The 21,173-nt window shown below is 47.7% G+C and overlaps 1 long non-coding RNA gene across 1 annotated transcript; it reads left to right on the top strand.

The window, feature by feature from the left end:
• Positions 1 to 18,237: 18,237 nt before the first annotated feature.
• Positions 18,238 to 20,596, top strand: LOC138986104 (uncharacterized). The gene is made up of 3 exons (XR_011463000.1): positions 18,238 to 18,313; positions 19,531 to 19,658; positions 20,066 to 20,596. It is a non-coding gene; the product is annotated as an uncharacterized lncRNA (long non-coding RNA).
• The last annotated feature ends 577 nt before the right edge of the window (positions 20,597 to 21,173 follow it).

Here is a 21,173-nt window from a genome sequence, read left to right as displayed (position 1 = left end):
CAAATGCTTGAATGGGAAAGCAAAGACATGATGGAAATCTCCACAAATGTTGAACTCTTCTTTTGTGCCAGGGCTCCGGGGTAAAACATTTATTTATGCTTTCTCTTTTCCTTCTCTCGATATCACGACTAAGTGCCATTATGACTCCAGGTTTATAGAAACAAACTGAGGTTTTCAATGTGGGAACTTGGCCTCAAGTCACAATGCTGGCAAGTGGCTTTGAATCCAGGGCTGCCAGATTCCAAAGCCTGAACTACAAGCACTACTTTAAAGTGAATCCATGGAGGAATGAACTATGGCGCCCCAGCTCTTCCGGAAGTGAGCCTCACCCAAGGCCACAGCCTCATTTACTCCCTGTCGAGGGATGTTTTCCTGTCATTTACTGATCGGACTCTGCTGCTTGCCCAGCAGTCAGACAGCACTGTTAAGTCACCCACTGGATCCAGTGATCTTTGGGACTTCAAAGGCTTACGTTTGAGGATGCGGATTAGCCCCTGATCTGAGAGCTCCCCCAAGGTACCCTCAGAAGGGATCCCTTATGAATCCCAGCATAATGCCAATGGGAGAGTCTTAAGGAATGGAATCAGGCCAAATAGAGGAGAGGGCAACAGACAGGATCTCAGGACGTGAGTCGTGAGTCAGCGGTGTGTGGTGGCTGCCAAAAGAAAGAATGTAAACTTCAGTTGCATTAGTAGGAGCACAGTGTCAAATAACAAGGTGACATTGCATTTCCCCCTGGGTCAGATTGGACCTGAAATGCGGGGTTAAAGTCTGCGTTCACATTTTCAGATTATCATAGTCAAACCGGAACTTGTCCAAAAAGTGCAGAACCCGAAAGGAGGAGGGCATTCTGTTGTCTTGTAAAGGCGGAAGGATCTGCATTTCTTTTCTGAGAAAGAAAAGAGGTGAGAAAGTTGGGAGAGTCCGTCCAACACCCTGTGTTACTGTGTGCCAAGCTTGGCCTAGGTGCTTTCCCCCAGTTTTCCTCAGTTTCCTTTTGACCGAGGCAGTAGATTTCTTCTCTTGGACCCAGATAGGACTCAAGTGAGGATGTAACAGAAAGCTACATTTGGACTCATTCTTAATGGTGCTTTTCTACCAGTTAAAAAGATAGACAAAGAAAGAAATAATTTGTTTAAAAAACTTTTTTTTTTTTTTTTAACATTGGAGTACAGCCGATTAACAATGCTGTGATATTTTCAGGTGGACAGCAAAGGCACTCAGCCATACACATACATGTATCCATTTCCCCCCAAACTCACCTCCCATCCAGGCTGCCACATCAAAGAAGGAAATAGTTTTGAAGTAAGAAAAACCTCAGCGAACCTCTGGGCTTTCCTTTGTGTGACACTACCCGATCTTCCTGAGTCTCACTTTCCTGTCTGAAAGATGCAGGTGGTGTACACGAGAATCTGACAGTGTGCCGTCTACGGGAGCAGTGCAGGGCAATGGTCACACATGTAGCCCTGGGACCCGGACTGCTGGGATCTAGCCCTCAGCTTGATCCCAACCTTGTTGACGGATGTTAACTTCTCAGTGCCTCAGTTTCTTTATCTGCAAAATGGGGTTAATGTGTGTAAGGCACCTAGAACTGTACCTGTCAATAAAGTTAGCCTTCATCATCCTCACCCTCATTCTTTATACATGAAAGTGATGTAATAGATGTTCAAAGAATGCTTATTCTCCCCTCCCCATTCTCTTAAGGGAACTCTTTCAGGGTGTCTCTGGGTACCATCTTCTTCTCATCTCTAGACATCTGGAGAACGTTTCTGTAATAAATATTGTCGCTAGTAGTGTCCAATTTTTTTGTGACCTCATGGACTGTAGCCCGCCAGACATCTCTGTCCATGGGATTTCCCAGGCAAGAATACTGGAGTGGGTTGCCATTTCCTCCTCCAGGGGATCTTCCCAACCCAGAGACTAAACCTTGGCAGGTGGATTTTTTACCACTGAGACACGTGGGAAGACCTTCCAAATAGTACAACATCTATTTACATAGATTCAAAGGCAGCTATGTACCTCTGTCTAAATACTGTTTTGGTGAAGAGACAGAGCAAAAAGAAAGCCACTCCCTATTTTTAGAAGTTTCCAGTTGTTATTAGTGCTCTTTACAGATTACAGTATCTTCTCCCTTAGTGACTTCATTCTCGTACCAATATGTGACTTCGCAGGCAGGAAGAACACCGATAAGGAAATCAGAGAGGTTCTCTGACTTACCCAGGACCAATAAAATCTGGATAGGTGAACCAGGACTTGAATGCCGGGCTTCCCTGGTAGTCGGACAGTAAAGAATCGGCCTGCAATGTGGGACACCTGGGTTCAATCCCTAAGTTGGGAAGATCCCCTGGAGGATGGCAACCCGCTCCAATATTTTTGCCTGGAGAATCCCCATGGTAAAAGGAGCCTAGCAGGTTATAGTCCATAGGGTTGCAAAGAGTTGGAGATGACTGAGTGACTAAGCACACAGCATACAGCTGAACCAGGACTTGAATCAAGGCTTTCTGACTCTCAACAGTAGCACTTATATCAAGCATTTCCCTGAGCCCACACATATTCTTGGCCTGGAGTTCTGCTCCAGGAAGCATGAGAAGGTCACTCAGCCAGGATCCAAACCTTGAAAACAAATCCCTATAGTATTAGAGAGGACTGAGAAGATGAGATGAGCCTGGAACCCCAGATGGCCCTACCTGGAGCCTGAACCCTTAGAGATGGAGACTTCACCTGGACCACCCTCTGTTCTTAGATGGCAAGACCAGAAGTAAGCAACCAATGTCAAGAGCCTAGCGCCCCCATCAGCGCTCTCCAATCCTATATCTGGACTATCCAATACAAGAGCTACTAGCAACCTGGAATCTTGAGCACTTGTGGTTGAGCCATCATCACCCTTGTTTTATAAACATCTCGGTCAGCAAGTTTGTTGGCAAGCAGCATTGCCAGGACTCAGACCCTCTTGGCTTTCCCAAAGCCAAGCTCTTCCTTCACCATCAGGCTCTTGTCTTCCTTCATACCAGCTGCTTGTCCCACTCCCCAGGGAGGGTCTGTGTCCCCTTCTGAACCCAGACAGGTGATTGGGTCACATCTGCCTATGCAGAGGGGCCCCCCTTCCTGCACAGCTCCACCTGGACCCAACTCCAGAAGCCACCTGTGTTGTTCTACTGATAACAGTGTTTGCCCTTCCAAAGCTAGGGCCATAAAAGGCAGCTTTCAAAGTCACTGCCGCAGAAATGTCAACACGAGGGGAGGCCAGTTTCTGAAGTGGAATGTCACCTCTGGGCTGTCTCAAAGACTGCCAGAAAGATCTTCGAAGTCTAGGAGCCAAGAGTCTAGACTTGCTTCTACGATAATACAAACATGCTGTCCTGCCCTGGGCATGCTGCCTACTTTCTCTGAGCCTTGTTTTTGTCATCAGTGTAAGAAGAGGCTTGGACTTTGAAGACTTTATTGGACACTTGTGTCCCTAGAATGTTTAGCTTTCTTTGCTCTGGATCCTGGGAGGACAACCCCCAAACTCTGCAGGTAATATCTGTGAAATGCATTATATAGCTGTCAGAGAAGGCAAAGGCACCCCACTCCAGTACTCTTGCCTGGAAAGTCCCATGGACGGAGGAGCCTGGTAGGCTGCAGTCCATGGGGTCGCTAAGAGTCGGACATGGCTGAGCGACTTCACTTTCACTTTTCACTTTCCTGCATTGGAGAAGGAAATGGCAACCCACTTCAGTGTTCTTGCCTGGAGAATCCCAGGGATGGGGGAGCCTGGTGGGCTGCCGTCTGTGGGGTCACACAGAGTCAGACACGACTGAAGCGACTTAGCAGCAGCAAGCAGGGGGCTTCCCAGGTGGCACAGTGGTAAAGAATCTGTCTGCCAATGTACAAGATATAAAAGACATGGGTTTGATCCCTGGATCAGGTGATCCCATGGAGAAAGAGATGGCAACCCACTCCAGTATTCTTGCTGGTAGAATCCCATAGACAGAGGAGCCTGGCGGTCTGTGGTCCACGGGGTCACAAAGAGTTGGGCATAACTGAGTGTCTGAGCACAACTGAGCAGGACCTTATGAAGCCTTCCCCAGACAGGCCTTCCCCATATCCTCTGCTTTAGCTACTCTCTGAAGTATAACACCTAGATAACAATATCTGATATACATTTCCTGAGTTGTTTTAAAGATGTGAGAACCTCCCACCAAACGGAAGATGTTAACTACTTGATGACTATGAGCATATAGCTATAAGCCTCCTGGAGCCTAAGAACTTATAAACAGAATTGTGCACAAGCTGATACAGACCCAGCAACCACTGCCCCTCACCCACCACCCTACTAATCTGGCTTTTAAAAATGCTTTGCTGAAACCCTTCTGGGAGCTTGGAACATTTTAGGGCATGAGCCACCTGCCTCCTTGTACGGCCCTGCAATAAACCTTTCTCTGCTCCAAACTCTGACATTTTGGTTTGTTTAACTTCGCTGTGCATGGGGCATACAAACTTGCCCTAATGTAGCGACGACCTTCAGAACAAAACCACCTCCAAACCTGAACCTGGATTTTTTTCAAGACCTTCAACAATGTTGCCATTGAAGCGGTAAAACTACTCATTAATATCTTGTAAAAAGTGATTTTGTGATTTTCTTAATGTATGAAAACAACGTCCCCCACTCCCGACACTGGGCCCAGAGCCCCAGAATAGAAACCACAGTCAGACCACTAGGATTCTACAGAGCTCAGGTGTTTGGACAAATTGCCTGCACTTGAGAACACAAGGCAATTTTCTCAACTTTTAAAACGTTTTCACCTTGCCCCCCTTTTCTGGGGTTTTCACCCCTGCTTGTAACCTAAACCACAAATAAAACTTTAAGCCTCTGGCTGCTAGGAGTGGAGCAGTGACTGCCAAGAACAGCATGGTTCACGTGGACCTTTTTTCTGCGGCTCTGGAAAACAGCTCTGCAGAGGACAGCAGAATGATCATTTTTCTTTTTTCCCTCTAATTGCAAAAAATATTGCCTTGAGTGTAGGGTGGGGAAAGGGCAGATTGGTGTTGATTCATAGTGGGCAGAGAGAGACTGGCTGTTTCAGGTGAGTCAGAACAGAGCCATAGTAGCCCCAAAGATTCACCTATTCCTCCTAGATGAAGCCCCTAAGATTGGCTTCCATGACGTCCTTTACTCTAGAACTTGGGAGGTATAGGTATTTGCTACATAGTTGCAGTTGAATGGATACATTTCTACATTTCTTTACTCTTTTTTTTTTTTTTTTTTTACATTTCTTTACTCTTAACACTTGGCTGAGCATTCACATCTTCATTCTGTAGCTGCTGCTGCTGCTAAGTCACCTCAGTCGTGTCCGACTCTGTGTGACCCCACAGATGGCAGCCCACCAGGCTGCCCCATCCCTGGGATTCTCCAGGCAAGAACACTGGAGTGGGTGCCATCACCTTCTCCGCATTCTGTAGCTAAGGAATCCAAAACTCTGAGAAGCCACCCAATTCATTCAGGATCATTCTCAAGGTTACCTGGTGGGGCTGATGTGTGAACCCAGGCTGGCAACAGATTGGACTCCAAAACCCATGCTTTTTCTGCCTCTGCCTCTCAGTCACACAGGCCCAAGAAAAACTTTGTTCTCAGCTCACAGATGAAGCCCGGGCATGATGGATGATGCATGTGAAACTAGATTTCTCTTCTCCAAGCACCCTTTCCTATGACTGCCAGAATTATCCTATGGGGATGACATTTACAACAGAAAGGCCAGCTCAACCCTTTTTCCTGCTGCCTGCTGGACATCACTGCCTGGATTTATGCTTAGTTCTCTGGACAGAGCATGCTCCATGTTGGTGATTATTGTTAGTAAAATAAACGTCAGTAATGGTATACAGACATTATCCAAATCTCAACTCACTTTATCCAGTATTAAGTTACTAGTGCATAGAAAGAGCTTGGCAAATAATTGTTCAATGAATGAATGGATGGATGGATGAACGAATGGAGGAATGCATTTTCCCTTCTTCCACCCACCTTCCAACATAGTTTGTCTTCTGGATTGCCTGCTTCTGCTAAAGACACCATCCTCCTCCTCCAATCTCTCAAGCCAAAAGCTGGGGACTTCCCCTTGGACATCCCTTTTACATGACTCATCAAACTGATTACCACATTCTTTTAATTCTGCTTCTGACATGTCTTTCATGCCTATCCCCTCCTCTCCAAATTTGAGCTTATGAGCTTCTTGTCTTTATTGTTCAAACCTTTATTGGTTACAAGGAGCAAAATCCCAACTTACACTTGCTTAAGCAAAATAAGAGGAGATTTAAATCAGAAAAATACAGCTGCCACAAAGACGATGAAGATGATGGTAATGGTGATGGTAATGATGGTGATGTTTGATGTTAATCTTGGTGGTGATGATCTGTTCTCTGGATTTAGTCCTCTCTTGAATGGCTTTCCAGGCCTGTGTGGGTTTAAGGCACAGGCTTTTGACTTAGGAGATCTGGGCTCAAGTCTTTACTCTGCCATCTGAACTACCTTGACTAAGCTAATTCCTTTTATCCAAGATTTGTTTCTTTATTCATAAAGGAGTTCTGACATCACTGAGTTGTAAAGAAGTCACAAAAGAGGGGATATTGAAGGAGCTATAAATTTTGGAACACTGTGCTTCTGGCCAAGGCTTCTTTTATCCCTAGAAGCTTAGTGTGGCAAATGGTTGTTGTTGTTTAGTTGCTAAGTTGTGTCCAACTCTTGGCAATCCCATCAACTGCAGCATGCCAGACTTCCCCGTCCTTCACTGTCTCCAAGAGTTTGCTCAAACTCATGTCCATTGAGTCATGATTTCAACACCTTGTTGTGAGAAAGGGGCTTATATAACTCAATGAAGCTATAAGCCACACTGTGCAGACCACAGAGGGTCCTGGGTTCTAAGCTGCAGGTGGTGAGGAGACCTTAATGGATTTAAGCAGCGAGAGACGTGTCACAATCAGAGCTGCATGCCAGAAAGATCACCACTTTGCTGCTGTGAGGTGGATGGGTTAGAAGGAGGGGGAACTGGAGGAAAGAACAGCCAAGAAGCTGTTGTAATGAATTCAGGCCAGAAAGGGTTTCAGGCAGTGGCTGTAGAACTGGAGAAGAGGGTACTGGGGGAGAGGGAAGGGCCAAGCCAAAGAGCAGCATCAGCAGGTAGGCAACTGCTGCAGGGGATGAGCTGCCAGCCTGTGGGCCTCGCGCTGGCCCACACCTCTCAGCCTTTGAGGAAGCCCCTCCCCCTTCCTGGGATTTCAGCTCCACCCATGTGGCCCCTCTTTCTAAGGTCGGATCACCTCCTCAACTTCACCTCTTCATCTTGCTGGAAGGCCTCTGTAGAGGTGACAGGTCATCTCTGAGCTGCTGCTTGAGCATAAGAAGCCCTTGCCCAGCTCTGTGGAGACACCTAAGCTCCCCGTCCATCTGGGCAGAGGCCCTCTGAGCCCCTTGGGGTCCTTGAAACCAGTCTCAGAGCCTGAGCAGCCAAGGCAGGACCTGAGGCCGGCAGTGGGGCGATCCTGGAGAGCTGCCTGTCCATCTGTGAGCCAACAACAGTCACACTGGAATCAACAAGGGAAATGGGAAGGGAGAGACCCAGACTCCACAGGGGCGCCCGCCCTGGGCCCCGCGCCAGGGTGAGCAGGGCTTTCCGGGCGAGGATTTCCCTTCTGGAATGGGAATAGCAGCTGAGGGCGGCAACGAGGGACTGAGAACAGCGTGTGCTTTCCAGAGGGGGCTTCCTTCCACGGCATCTTATTTACCTCAGCTTCATAACAACCCGTGTGTGTGTGTGTGTGTGTGTGTGTGTACCCTCATGCGCACACGTACACACACATGCACCCTCTTTCTCTGATTGACAGGTGAAGGAGATCAAGCCACAGAAGCTAAAGGACTTGTGTGAGATCACTAGCTAATAAGGAGCAGAAAGTGAGTAAGGAAGAGGATTGAGAATGAGTACATCCTTGGGAAAGTTTCAGTGTTGCCAAGTCTAGGGGCTTAGAAGGAGGGATTAGGGATTGAGGAAGTTCAAGGGGCAAGAAGAAGTGTCACTCTGTCCTAGGAGTTCTCCTGGGTAATCTCTCCTTGCAACTCAATCTGACATCCTAGCTGAGGCGCCCCTGATGCAGAATGGTCCAATCCTGGGTCTCCAGACTGCTGTCCTGATCTTCTCCCTTGCCAGCAACCTACACTCCAGCTACACCTGTTATCTTTTGCCAGGATGGCACCATTATTCTTTCAGGCTTGGGAGTGCATGTGTGCTAAGTTGCTTCAGTCGTGTCCAACTCTTCGTGACATCATGGACTGTAGCCTGCCAGGCTCCACTGTCCATGGGATTCTCCAGGCAAGAATACTGGAGTGGGTTGCTGTTTCCTTCTCCAGGGGATTGAACCTGCATCTCTTATGTCTCCTGCATTGGCATGCAGGTTCTTTACCACTAGCGCCATCTGTGAAGCTTTTTTTAGGCTTTAAATAAGCTGTTTCTTTTGCCTAGTGATCAGGGGAAGGGGACCTGGGTGGGATGCTTCTTTCTGTAACCACATTCTCCAAAGGTGAGCACCTGTATGACAGTAAAATGACACAAGGGAAATGTGAATGCAGGACTTTGAGGCAGTAGAGAAGGTGGTCAAAGGCAACAGCTTTTAAATTTACAACCTCCCCAACCAACTAAGAGGGCCACCCTGACCCCAGCTCACTGGGCTAACTAGCCTGTGGTGTTCCCACCAGGCCATAGGCCCAGTGCCTGGAGCATCAGAGGCCACCGGCATGTCTTTGTGGAAGGTCTGGAAAAGGAGGATGCCGCAGAGGGAAGTCAACTGCTCTCCCCTCTGCAGGGACTTCCCTGCTCAGGAAGATAGAAGGCTATCACTTGGTCAAAAGCACAGCTGTGGGGAGGAGGAGGAGGAGGAAGGAAAAGGGCTGGGAGTGAAGTGGGAAATAGAAGGGGCAGAGTAGGATGGAGGAGGGAGGAGAAGGAAGCATGGTGGGAGTTTAGCTGACTCTAGTAACAATCCCTGAACCTCTTTCAGCTCCTAGAGGAGAAGTCCAGCCTGCCCAAGGGACAGAGGAGGTTGGCACTCCTTCTGAGGAACCTAGAGGCCTTGTCATCTTCGCACCCATGTCCCAGGGAAGCTTGGGTGAGGGCTGGGCTGTTTGAGCCCAGCTTCCCACCAACCCTGCCAGCTTGGGATCAGATCCTGGGAAGACCGGCTTGCCTGGGTCAGGTCCAGCTACACTGGGTCTGGATGACGATGCGTCTGAAGAGCCAGTGGAGATGGGGTACAAATGTACAGCCTGTCTGGGAAGCTGCAGAACTGTGACTCAGAGAAAGCACTTCCAATGTCTGCAGTGAGACTCCTGAGCCATAGGGGGACAGGGGCACAGGGCTAGGAGAGAAGGAATAAACAATTTCAGAGAAAGCATAGCTAGAAGGGAGGTTTATGTAGACTTGAGGTGAAGGAACCCTGAACTATGAGAATAAAGGAAAGCATGCTTTGTGAAGACCTGACTTTGTGCTGGACACTGTGTTAAAGAGCTGGAGGTATGGAAGTGTTACCAGTGGTCTTGGATAGTACATACCCACAGTGTCCACCCCACTGATTTAATACCATCAGTATCACCTGAGGGGGCTAGGTGTCCTCTGCTAGTCACGGAGGAGGCTCAGACATTCAGTCAGTGACCAGGGAGCCCCACTATCTGAGCCCTCCACACTCTGTAGCTGCAGAAAGAGGGGCTGAAACGGGACTGACTCGTCACAGTTCAGAGACCCTTGAGTACATGGTAAGAGCTGGAGCCATGCTCCGTGGCCTCTTTATCTGCTATACACGACTTCTTAGAAGTTCTCAGGTCCAGGACAGCAAGGCTCAGAAACTAACATTGCAGAGGAGAAATGTCCATTTGTGGGGTCCATCACCAGCTGCCAGCCCCATCTGCCCAACTGATGGCAGCTTCTTGGTTTCTCCAGTGCGGGAGGGGTTCAACACCATGGGCTGCTGCTCTGCTCCATCGACTCCCAGGGCCGTAATGACAGCGCACCCACAGGCCGAGGGAACCCACCTGTGACCGAGAAGACGGGAGAGGGGCAGCCAGGAGGGGAGAGGAAGGGCTAGAGCCGGCGACAGGTGGGGCCGGCGGCCAGGACTCCCCACACCCCCCCTTGGAGAGAGGGAAGGCTCTGGGGACTGGCTTCCTTGTAAACAGTGCAGCCAACTCTAAAAATACTCTTGCCCTAGACAGGCACCCTGAGCTCCTTGGGTCTCCTCCAGAACCTTCAAGGGCCTCAGCCCGTTCCCTGAAAGGTCAAAGGGATGGGAGGAAAGTTCACTTGTAAAGAATAGGATTTCCTTAGTGAGGAGAGTATAACAATAATTCCTTCCTCTGCAAAACAGAAGGAAGACACTCTGTGGGTTTTAGCAACAACAACAACTACGACAACAGGCAAGAAGCAGCTTCACCGGTTCCCTTGCTAGTTATTGGAGGCCTGGGCCCAGCTCAGGCCAGAGGCCTAGAGGTGCATTCACAGCCAAGGATCAGGGAGCCGGGAGAAGGGGCTGGGCGGGAAGCTCCAGCTGTTCCCTTTATTAGGAGTGTGACCTGTGACTCAGCCACTCGATGCCTCAGTTTCCACAGTTAGAAAAGGGAATACAATAGTGTTTACTTCACTAGGGTGTGGAAAGGGCTAAATAAGATGCTATATATAAGTCTCGTAGCACACCAGGCTTGACATGTGGCAAACTCTGGGAAAATGCTCATTATTATGGCATATGGAAGGCTATAACTATGCCTGAATTCTAACTGAAGTGTAGTTTAAAGGGAAGCTGAGTCAGAAGACTGAGAGAGTGGTAGCAGATAAAAAGAGGTGGGAAGGGACAGAATCATAGAAAACTCAAATCTATATTTGATATATGGGAAACCTGAGACCCAGGGAGCAGAAAGAAGGAGTCACCCTAGGTCTGGCATTGCATTAACAGCTGCCTGTAGGTTTAATGTAAAATAACAGGGTGTGAGACCCCTAAAACCCTGGGTGACTGAAAGTCTGCCCCATTAGGAATTAGGAGAAAGGGGCCTTGCATTTATATAACATTTTAGTGTTGGGAGGCTTCCCTGGTGGCTCAGACAATAAAGAATCTGCCTGCAGTACAGGAGACTCGAGTTCGATCCCTGGGTTGGGAAGATCCCCTGGAGAAGGGAACGGTTACCCACTCCAGTATTCTCGCCTAGAGAATCCCACGGACAGAGGAGCCTGGCAGGCTACAGTCCATGGACTCTGAGAGTTGGACACGACTGAGTGACTAACCGGAGAAGGCAATGGCACCCCACTCCAGTACTCTTGCCTGGAAAATCCCATGGACAGAGGAGCCTGGCAGGCTACAGTCCATGGACTCGCAGAGTTGGACATGGCTGAGTGACTAACACTTTCACTTAGTGTTGGGAAGTCCTTTCCAAGGCAGACCCAGAACTCAGCAGATCTCAGTGACTGAGGGTAAACTCCATCATGGGAGCATGATGTGCAAGGACGTGGCCAAAGAGAACTCATTCTCAGGGCTGGTGGCTGTGACGATGGTGCCCTTGAACCCAAGGAGCATGGGGCACAGGCAGGAAGAGCCTGGCTCAGCCCAAAGAAGAATCGTCTAATCTTGTGCTCTCCAGTGTGGTAGCCACTGGCTAAAGGTAGCCAGGGAGCACTTGAAATGTGGCTACTGTGGATTTTAAGGACAATTTAAAAAGGAAAAAAAAAATCTGATTCATCATTTGTTTATTGGTTCCATAAAAATGATATTTTTAGATCCTTTGGGTTAAACTATATATCAAAGAATCCACCTGCCAATGCAGGAGATACAAAGAGATGCCTGTTGGATCCCTAGGTTGGGACGATCCCTTGGATGAGGAAATGGCAACCTACTCCGGTATTCTTGCCTGGAGAATCCCATGGATAGAGGAGCCTGGTGGGCTACAGTCCATGGGGTCACAAAGAGTGGGACATGACTGAAGCAACTTAGCATGCACACTAGAAGCTTTACAGTATCTTTCTTTGGGGCAGTGCTATTCTAACCTCTGCATTTGCACAACAACGGAGCAGGCTGTCTGATCAGGTGATGAGCTTCTCATCCCTGGAGATGTTTAAAAAGGTGTTGTTCATGGAATTCTTATGGTTAGTAGGATAAACTCTGTAATCCCTTTAATGCTGCTTCAATTGTGGCTCCCCACTGTGAGTCTCTGAGGAATCTTATTCCTTAGACTCTGAATAGATGTTACAGGAAAACAGATTGATGATCAATTTAACATGGAAAATTCTTGGTTAAAAAAAAGTAAGTTCCTCTATTCTGGGACTTCTCAGAATCTTATAGCCACACAAAAGTACATCATGGTTCTTTATGACAAGGACGCTGTAGGCAGCATTCCTCATATTAAATGAACTTAATTATTAAGTTCATTCCTTGAGCATTGCTGTCCTCAGGTTCTCAAAAGAACATAGATTCTGTTGTCAGATGGTACTGAGCTCATATTCTGGCTCAAATCCCAGATGAGTTTGGACAGGTTATCAAAATGAGAGGAAGAATATTCACCTCTTGGTATGGTTTTGAGGATTACACTGAAAAAGTAGATAGAAAGTGCTGCTATATAGTACACAACAGTGCTGGGGCTTCCCTGGTGGTCCAGTGGTTAGGAACCCACACTGCCAATGCAGGGGGCACAGGTCTGTTCCCCTGATTGGAGAACGAAAATCCCACATACCACCTGGAAAAGCAAAAAAAAAAAAAAAAGTGTCATGCCTGATGCATAGTAGGTATTCAACAAAAGGTAACTCTAAATTAACTAAAGCCCCAGGAGGGAGAGGGAAGTGGCCTTGCCAAGTACACACAAGAAATGACATTGCCAGAACTTGAACCTCCTTCTCCAGGTCCTTCGGGTTCACCTCACCCCTCTTTACTAATCAACAGTAAAAAAGGAACCCAGTTCATGGAAGGAGATAGAAGTTTCCTCAAATCTGTGTGATTTTATAGGTCAAGAGGGTTTTAAATGGAAGATGACTATTTCCTTCCCTCCCTCCTGCCTTGTCGCCTCTAGACAATCTCTGACAAAGGAAGCCGCAGCCAGGCCTGGCAGGCTCCCCAACCCCCTCCTGCTCCTGGTTCCTGTTCCTGAGGTTCTTAGAGCCCCCAGCAGATGGGCTGCCCTTATCAGCCGGCTCCAGGCCAGAGGAGGAATCCTCAGGTCACATGCGGTTCTCTGGAGGGAGGGAGACCTTGTAAATAAACACTGCCCCAGTGGAGGAAGGAGGGGAGGGTCACTGGAAAAGAATCCTTGACATTTTGGTGACTGGACCAGGATAAAAGGCCACCGGGCACCGCTCCTATTGGCCATTTCTGGGGGGAATTGCCAATCCAGGCATCTTCCCAGGATTCAGGGTGGCCTTTAAATAGCCCTGGAGCTGGGGCATTCCCAGCGTGCTGCTGCCTTGATCCAGGCTTAATCCCTTGCCCAGGACTGACCTTTCACAGTTTACAGAGCACTTGATCTCTTGGCTCAATGGAGTCTCACAGAGCTCTCCCGAGAGAAGGGAGTTTATCATCAACCCCAATTTTTAAATGAGGAAACTGAGGCTTGGGTTGCGAATAACTCCCTCCTGGCTACACAGCTGGCAGTGAGCGGTTGAATATGGGCTGAGATCCAAGTTCGTTCTGGTGCCACATCCCAAGGTCTGTGCATCACACCAGTGTCCTCGGGTAGCGGGGGTGCGGAGGGGGGTGTCTTCCTTCATGCCCGCATCTGTACCCTGCCACCACAACCCAGAAACCTACATTCCAGGGAGCAGTGATGGCGGAATGGGTTCAGCGTAATTCAGTGAATGTGCTGTGCGTTCTCGCTCAGTTGTGTCTGACTCTTTGCGACCCCATGGACTGAGTCGATCAGGCACATCTGTCCACGGGATTCTCCAGGCAAGACTACTGGAGTAGTATTCTTCCATGCCCTCCTCCAGGGGCTCTTTCCAACCCAGGGATCGAACCCAGGTCTCCTGCATTGCAGGTAGGGTCTTTACCAGCTGAGTTACCAGGGAAGCATAAGACAGTCAAAATACAGCCATACTATATCTTTCCACCACTCCCTGGTGGCACAGTGGTTAAGAATCTGCTTGCAGTACAGGAGACCCAGGTTTGATCCCTGGGTCAGGAAGATCCCCCTGGAGAAGGAAATGGAAACCCACTCCAGTATTGTTGCCTGGGAGAGCTCATGGACAGAGGAGCCTGGTGGGCTACAGTCCATGGAGTCACAAAGAGGAGGACATGATTGAGTGACTAAAGCACCTAGAAAATGCTGATCTACAGGGCTAACAAGCAGATAGTTAATTGTGGAAGGGAGGCAGGAGGAAAGATTTCAAGGGGACATGAGGACATTTGAGGTGAGGGGTGTGTACACTGTCTCGGTGGTGGTGATGATTCTACACATCTGTGCATATCAAATTGTGCACTTAAATTCACGTAGGACCTCTGTAAGGGCTTCCCAGGTGGCAACGGTACTAAAAGACAATGCAGGAGACATAAGAGACACAGGTTTGATCCCTGAGTTGGGAAGATCCCCTGGAGGAGGGCAAGGCAACCCACTCCTTGCTTGGAGAATTCCATCAACAGAGGAGCCTGGCAGGCTACAGTCCATGGGGTCACAGAGTCGGACATGACTGAAGTGACTTGGCATGCACACATGCACAGCACATACCTCTCTAAAGCTATTAACAAAGAGAAAGATAAGAGGGGGAAAAGAAGGAAGGAGGTTGGCAGGCATACATTATAAGAACTTTGTGAGATGTCTGAAAAGAGGACACAGAGTTCCCCAGGCACATGGGGAAGTAGAGAGAGATTCTTTCCCAAGTTAGATCAGGAAAGAGTTCTTGGGACAGGTGTATGACGTGGCTCTAGGTATGGATGGGGAGGTGCGAGGTTAAGGGAGATTAAGTTAGAAGATACAAGGAGTTTGGAGAATACAGAGTAGTGTGCCCCGCCCCCCCCACCGCCCCCACCATCATCCTCCACTTTCTTCCTGACGGTTGAAGGCCTGAGGTTAAAACTAACAGCTGCAATTCTCTCTTTTCTTCAGAAATTCAGACACACGCCCTACTTGGCAGGCAGCTGGTTTTGCTAATAAGATTCCTGCCCTTCTCCCTCCCTGTCTGTGTAACTCATCCCTTTAGGTCTGGCTGGGCCTCTGCCCTCTGCGATTTCCTCTCTCAACTGAAGGGCCAAATGCTTGTTGCCTGAGCCACTGACAACCCCAGCCCCCAGGGCCCTGGGCACGTCACGTCAGTCCTTTCCAGATCCCACAAAAAGAAGGAGGTTCAGGGGGTTCATGTAGGCGTGTGATGGGATTCTAGGTCCAAAATGAAATACCTTTTTTTTTTTCTCTTCCATACCTTTTGACTTAGTAATAGACACATGATCACTGGAGAATTCTGAATAATGAGTTTATTAGGATCTATTGTCATAAAGCAGTAGGAAACTCAAGCATTATTCTAATATTGTACATGGACCAGTTGGTTAATTTGCTCCAAAAACAATCACTGCTCTTACAGTTAGTAAAACATTAACTTGGTTTTGGAAGGCTCATTATTCATTCATAATGGACTCTTCCAATGACATATGAAACCCACATACGAAATTGTGGGTGAACTCTAGCTTTTCAATTTCCTTGGCATGTTTGTTGATTTTAAACTGCTCCTTTTCAAAACTTTCCTTATTAATTAAATAAGCCAGTCAGCCATATTCCCTGCTTCTAATTCCGCACTCAAATGTAAGCTTAGTTCTGGAGTCGGCTTTCTAACCTTGGCTTAAGGGACATTAGTCACTGGGAGCAAAATTCGGCATGTGAACAGCTGTTTCAAGCTTTCAGAGTCCAGGGCCTACAGGTTTGGAGAAGGTCGGGGAAAGGAATCAGTATTTACTTACTAAATACCTATCATGTGCTGGGCACCTTTATAAAGTATAGCTCTTTCAATTCTCTAAACAGCCCATTAATATGTGTGTGTGTGTGTGTGTGTGTGTGTGTGTACAGGTTTGAGATATATCTTCTTGAGGCACAGCAAGGTTAAGAACTTGTCAAAAATCACATGGCTTATGAGTGGTGGAGCTGGGACTCAAAAGCAAATCAATTCTAGAGCTTAAACTCTTGAAAACTGTCCAATGGGTTCCACGTTTAACTTTCCCAACCCCGAGACATTATTATTGACAATTATTATCAGACCTGTCTTCCAGATGAGAAACTAGAAGCTCAGAAAAGTAATTTTCCCAAAATAAACTAAATTCATACCCATCTGAATTCTGTGGTCCAGGGCAAGTCACTTCATCCATCCATCCATCCATCCATCCATCCATCACCTTTCCATTGATTAATTGAACAGACTTAATGGCAAGTGCTTATTCTGTCCCAGAGATTGTCTAGTCCATAGAGATGAAAAAGTGTAAAAAATATTTCCCCAGCTCTTCAAGAATTCAGAATGCAATGAGGAAAGAAAGCACCTAAACCATAATCAGAAACAAGACTGTGGGATGAGAGGTGCTATAAGAGGTATATAAAAAGAGCTGCAGGAACTTGGAGGAAAAAGCAGCAAACTTCTTGGTGATGTAAAAGCAAGGAAGGCTTTAGAAAGGAGGGGACATTGCACCGATAACTATGTACTCCCTAGGTGGAGAAAGGAAGGGATAGTCCAGGCAGGAGAGCATCAAAGGGAATACACGATACAGTGTCAGAACAGCTCAAACAGTAGGTGCCTACCACCAGCTTTCAGTGCCCTAACCCCAACCCTAACCTCAGCAACTCTGTGCAGCAGGTTCTATTATTCAGACCACTTGACAGAAGAGGAAACCCAGGCCCACAGAGGTCTTGCCTACCTGCCTAGGAGCACACAGTAACTTGTCCATGATTTCACAGCTAGTAAGGAATCAAGCTGGAATTCAATCCTAATCTAAGCAGCCTGGCTTCAGAGCACAAACTCAGGTACTCTGCTCTGAGTGTTTGGGGGTACATGCAGGTAAGGTGACTAGCCACAGAAGCAGGAATTAGGTCCAAAGGGTCTCCCTTTCTTCACAAGGCCTTAGATGTTCTTGGACTAAGGACCTTGGACCTCATGGAATCCATAAAAGTAATAATGCCATGGTGCCATGGTGTGTGTGTGTGTGTGTGTGTGTGTGTTGGAGAGGGACATCCAACTTTCTGTATAATGGGGCCACAGAGAGGAATAATACATCAACTTGGTTTTAGACTGGAACTCTATTTGCTTGCTGTAGGAATATTGGGTATCTTATGCTCAGCCACATTCTCTGGGCTTCAGGGTCGGTATTCAAATCCTTATTCCCTTTCTGCATCCCTCACCAGACTGGAGAGTCCCTGAGGACAGAGCTCCCATACCACACTCCAGTACCCCACGCAGTGCCTCTCACATAATGGTTACTCAGTAAATATTTGTTAAATGAATGACTGCTTGTTGAATGAACTGTGGGTCTTTAGTTAATAATTTATATAGAGAGTAAATAAGTTAATTATGAGTTAACAAATATAGTTTGGTCAATAAAATCCTTTCCTCTGTACAATGGATGGGGTAGGAGGGGATAACATAAGGGTCTTTGGAAGAGAAACAACTGTAGGGATTATTGGCCTAGATCAATGGTTTACAGAAGGAAGCAGCTGAAGCCAGTACTTCCAAAAAGCTTGCCATCAGGGGTTTTGATTCAGTGGATCTGAGATGGTGTGAGCTTCTTAGGTGATTCTGAGATGACCAGGTCAGTATCTGAACTCGGCAAGAACGGGTCCGTTCCTGTTCTAATTTTTTTTTCCTTTTTTCCCGTCTCATTCAGCTTGTGCTTGACACGCTTGAGTGATGGGAGCTCACCGCCTCACGAAGCAGGCTGCCCAACCCATTTTGAGAACACCACCAAATAGCAAAGACACCAACACGGTGACCATATATGGAGCATTTCTTTTGGCTCAGAAGCACTGGATAGATGTAACTGATTTCAGAGGCTAAGCATTATTTATCCCCATTTTACAGTGAAAGAGACTGAAACTCGAAACTCCGGAGGTTTAGTGGTGTACTCAGTGTCTCAGAGGTGGTGAGGGGCGGGGCCGGATTCCAGCCACCCCGGGGGCGGGGGCGGGGGCGGGCGGGCCCACGTGCTTCCCCGGGCCAGAGAGCAGGTCCCCGGGCGGGGGCAGGGGTGGCTCCCGGGAGGCGGGGAGGGAGGCGGGGAGGGAGCCGGGACGCCACGTCGCCTGCCCAGCCCTGGCTGCACACTCCGCTCCGCCCAGCCCTCCCGGGCCTCCCCATAGAAGGTAAACTCGGGCAGGATCCCACTGGGGCTGGCGGGGCCTGGCGTCCTGCTGGTTTCAGTTTCTGAAGAGCCAGTCCCTAAGCAAACACGGACTGGGAGGAGGGTTCTGGAAACTTTCCCATCAGATAAGCAGATTAACTCCCTGCTGCCTGGGAGCCACCCACACGGGAACGAGCTGGGTTACCAGCGTGCGGCTTCCCTGGCAGGTGACAGTCCCTGCGGGCTGCCCAGAGCCACCTGAAGGCGGCTCAAGGTTCCAGTCCAGTCCGGTTCTCGCCAGGACTGCCAGGCGGGCCGACGAGGCTCAGGGGCCGCCCCAGCCCCACCCTCCAAATATGGACCGATCTTCCTGCTACAGCTTGCTGCTTCCCTCACTCTCTAGGGCGTTCGTGTTCGACTCATTAGTAAAAACGCTTAGAATGTTTGTTTTCTTTCTGAGAAAGAGGCCGAGGGATACTGCCAAGACCAACATGAACTCCCAACCCGGGGCATTGTCTGTCGGACATTTTTCTGGACAGACAGACGTGGGTCTGGGTACCAGTTCTGCCGCTTTCTAGCTAGGTGACCTTTGTGTAGATTCCTTCATCTCTCTGAGCTTTGCTGTCCTCATCTGTAAAATGGGGATAATGATACCCATCTCTAAAATATGTTCTGAGAAGTAGATTAGATAAATAGAGATTATACATATTAAGTATTTAGTGTCCTCAATGTCAATTAACATTGTTATTAATTATATTGTTATTACGAATGACTAATAATGACACTCAGGATTATTACTAATGCTACTATAAGTAAAAAAAAAAGCCCAATTAAAATTTTTTACTGAGGGAAATATCAACAGTTTTATGAGAGGTAAATAAAGAAGAGTAACACTGGGTAAGAAAGTATATGCACGTGGCCTCATTTAATATTCAAGCAGCTTCACAAGGCAGGCCTTATTATCCCCATTATACAGATGGGGAAGTTGAGGCTCCTGGAAGTTGCCTCCAACACACACTGAGTTAGTACCTGGTGTCCTGACCTCCTTTCTTCAAAGTGTCTCTTAAGCTCCAGCTACTCCACACCTGCCAGCCTCAGCAGAGATGCCTGTATCTATTAGGGAATGCCTTTTCTTCCCCTAGGCTCACCGAATTACAGGAAAATGGGAGAGCTCTAGAAAGTGGATAAAGGTTACCTCCTCCAGGCAGTTTCCTTATTCTCTCCCTCCTCCCCTTGTAGAACAAACCCTCCCTCTTTGTTCTCCTGGTGCCTGGAGCGTGTGACTGCACACCCTTGTAGGCTGTGTCTCTCCTCCAGGGAGTGTGCTTCTCTGATGCAGACACTGTACACTTTTTCACCATGGGAGGGTAAGTATGGTGTTGTAATTAAGTACATGCTTAGAAGCCCAACTGCCCTGGCTCAAATCTTGGCTTTACTACTTGCTGGCTGTGAGGATTGAATAAGTAATATAAGTTCTCTTTGCCTCTCTTCCGGGATCCTATAAAAATGGAAATTAACAAGAAGATTGGCCTCATGGCCTTGCTGTAGGAGTGAATGAACATGTAGATCTAGATACACTATTGTGAATCTCTTGAGTGATAGATGTCCAGCGAATGATGACAGGAATGCTGAGGATCTGAACTTTGCTTGTTAACAGAAAGTGAAGCATAAAAAGAATGTCACTGAGCATGCAGGGTCAAGGGATAAGACCTGGTTCCAAATATGTCTCTAACTTCCTGTGTGGACTTAGGCCTGTCTCTTCATATCACTTGAGAGTCCCTAGGACTGCAAGGAGATCCAACCAGTCAATCCTAAAGGAAATCAGTCCTGAATATTCATTGGAAGAACTGATGCTGAAGCTGAAACTCCAAAACTCCAATACTTTGGCCACCTGATGCAAAGAACTGACTCATTGGAAAAGACCCTGATGCTGGAAAAGATTGAAGGCAGGAGGAGAAGGGCACGACAGAGGATGAGATGGTTGGATGGCATCACTGATTCGATGGACGTGAGTTTGAGCAAGCTCTGGGAGTTGGTGATGGACAGGGAAGCCTGGGGTGCTGCAGTCCACGGGGTCACAAAGAGTTGAACACAACTGAGCGACTGAACTGAACTGAACTTCCTCTCTCTAAATTTATTTCTCTTGCTGAAAGAGAAGTTTGACTCCTGCAGCTGGATAGTTTTGAAGAGTAATATTCAATAGTATATTGATGATCAGTTCTTTTCCTGTAGGACTTTTCCTTGAGTAATAACGTTCCAAGTTAAGAGGTTATACCCAGAAATAAATGCCTGGCTCACCAATGGAAGGACAAACCTCAAGCACTGGTAGGTGATTGTGGCCAGCTTTTACTGAGCATGTAGTCATGCTGGGCATTGTGCAACGTGCCATCATTATCCTGTTTATTTTTCTCCAGAACCCTGTAAAGAGGTATCACTGTGATCCTTATGTTACAGCTGAGAAAACAGACTCAGAGGTTAGAAGTAGTTGGACAGGCAGTAGAGTCCTTATTTGTTAGACTCCAATTCCCTACTGCCTACGAGAATCCTCCCTGGAGCCAAGCTGTTCAAATATCTCTGAGGGAAAGGAACCTATTATCTTTCCAACCAGTCCATTATTAGGTATCCTGAATAGCTGAAAAAGGTAAAGCTGTCATTTTTATATTCGCTTCATGAGTGGACTTAAGGCAGACACGATTTGGGTAGAGGGTTAGTGAAGTCAAGTGAAGTGTAAGTCGCTCAGTTGTGTCCAACTCTTTGTGAGTCCAAGGACTCTAGACCACCAGGCTCCTCTGTCCGTGGGATTTCCCAGGCAAGGATACTGGAGTGGCTTGCTATTTCCTTCTCCAGGGGCCTTCCCAACCCATGACTTGAACCCGGGTCTT

The sequence above is a fragment of the Bos mutus genome, chromosome 3 (assembly GCF_027580195.1).
Source record: "Bos mutus isolate GX-2022 chromosome 3, NWIPB_WYAK_1.1, whole genome shotgun sequence".
In the NCBI taxonomy this organism is placed as follows: domain Eukaryota; kingdom Metazoa; phylum Chordata; class Mammalia; order Artiodactyla; family Bovidae; genus Bos; species Bos mutus.
The sequence above is the reverse complement of the archived record's forward strand: the minus strand, read 5'-3'. Positions and strand labels throughout refer to the sequence as shown.